Source organism: Chrysochloris asiatica, unplaced genomic scaffold (assembly GCF_000296735.1).
Source record: "Chrysochloris asiatica unplaced genomic scaffold, ChrAsi1.0 scaffold00016, whole genome shotgun sequence".
Lineage (NCBI taxonomy): Eukaryota > Metazoa > Chordata > Mammalia > Afrosoricida > Chrysochloridae > Chrysochloris > Chrysochloris asiatica.
Window position 1 is genome coordinate 30293812 of NW_006408534.1, and position 2141 is coordinate 30295952.

Below are 2141 nucleotides of genomic sequence, written 5' to 3' on the forward strand. Positions count from 1 at the left end.
ATAGATGCGAAAGCAAATGGAAGAAATGCGGTGCCAAAAGAGCTGAATAGAAACTTTCAAAGGGCTGCTCTAGAAGACAAAGTCAAATATTATAATGAAATGTGCAAAAACCTGGAGTTAGAAAATCAAAAGGGAAGAACACTCTCAGCATTTTGTCAAGCTGAAAGAATTGAAGGAAAAATTCAAGTCTTGATTTGCAATATTGAAGAATTCTTTGAACAAAATAGATTAGATCTGTGTTGGAAGAAGGCCAGGATGGCCAAACTTTCTAGTGTGGAGCTGTGGGTTAATGCATGGGACTGCAAAGTTAGTTTGAACCTCAAGGTCAGCATTTCAAGCTCATCAGCCACTCCTCTAAAACACTATACAGGGTAGTTATTAGTTGGTACTGACTCGAAGGCACTTAACAACAACAACAACAACAACAACAACATGGACAAAATACTGAATGATGCAGAAATCATCGAAAGAAGATGGAAGTAATAAACAGAGTCACTGTACCAAAAAGAAATGGTTGATGTTCAACATGCAAGTAAAATTTTATTAAAGATAATTCAGAAATGACTGCAACAGTAAATTGACAGGGAGCTGTAATAGATTTAGGCCAGGTTCAGACTGATGCATGGAATGAGGGATATCATGGTTTATGAAGAATGGATCTTGACTGAAGGCTGAGAATACCAGAATGACTATGCAAAGGCTTTGGATTATATGGATTATGACAAACTATGGACAGCATTGTAGAGAATGAATATTCTAGAAAGTTTCATTGTGATTATGAGGAACCTGTACATACACTAAGAGACAGCCAATCAAACACAACAAGGAGATAGTGAATGGTTTAAAATCAGGAAACACAAGCGCTAAGGTTGTACTCTTTTACCATACTTATTCAATCTGTATGCTGAGCACATAGTTGAAGAAGCTTGATTATATGAAGAACAATATGGTCTCATGATTAGAGGAAGACTCATTAACAATGTGGTACTGTGGGTTAATGCTCCAGACTGCAAAGCTCTTTGAACAGCAAGGTCAGTGGTTCAAGCTCACCAGCTGCTCCTTGGAAACACTATACAGGGTCGCTATGGGTTGGAACTGACTTGACAGCACTTAACAACAGAGTTATGGTGTTGCAGCAGAATATTAAAAGTATCATGGACTGCCAGAAGAACAAACAAATCTATCTTTAAAGAAGTACAGCTGGAATGCTTCTTAGAAGCCAGGATGGCCAGACTTCATCTCTCATACTTGGGACATATTATCAACAGGAACCACTACTTGGAGAAGGTTAGATACCATGTTTGGTAAAGTAGAGGGTCAGTGAAAAAGAGGAAGATCCCCAACAAGATGGATTGACACACTGACAGCAGCATTGGGTCAAGTGTAGTAATGACTTTGATTTGGCACAGGACTGGGCAGTGTTTTGTTCTGTTGTGCATAAGGGCTCTATGAATTTGTACCAACTCAATGGCATCTAATAACACAACAATTTTGCTTTTCTAGAGAACCCAGCCTAAGGCATACACTCACAAATATATGGAGGTTTGAGAGATGATATTTATACATGTATTTACCTTTGCTACAAATATATCCATTAATATGGTGGAGCATACAGGGGACAATAGTATGAAAATTTCTTAGACCTAATCAAACAACTTGAAGTAATGAGTTGCTGAACCTTGAGGCTCAGGACCACAGTTTAGAGTGACACGATGGTCAATTGGCATAACATAGTCTTTAAAGATAATGTTCTATATCCTACTTTTATGAATAGCAACTGAGTTCCTAAATGCTCATGAGTGGCCATCTCATTTTCTACTTTTGGTCTTCTCCATGTGCAAAGGAAAGAAGAGTGAGGAAAATTAAAGAGACTTAGAAATCAATCTGTCTAATGGACTATTGGAACACAGAAATATCAGCAGTCTCCACACCCTGAAACAAGAACTAAATGGTGCATGGCTAGGTACTGTTCCAACTGTTCTGAAAGGAATCACATTAGAATGTCCTGGACAAAATAGGAGAAAATGTGCAACAAAATTCAAAATTATATGAATAACCAGGTTTAGTAGTCATCAAGAAACTGGAGAAACCTGAGACTGTGATCCATGGTCATTGATGAGGTTTGCAACTGAACTCACTCT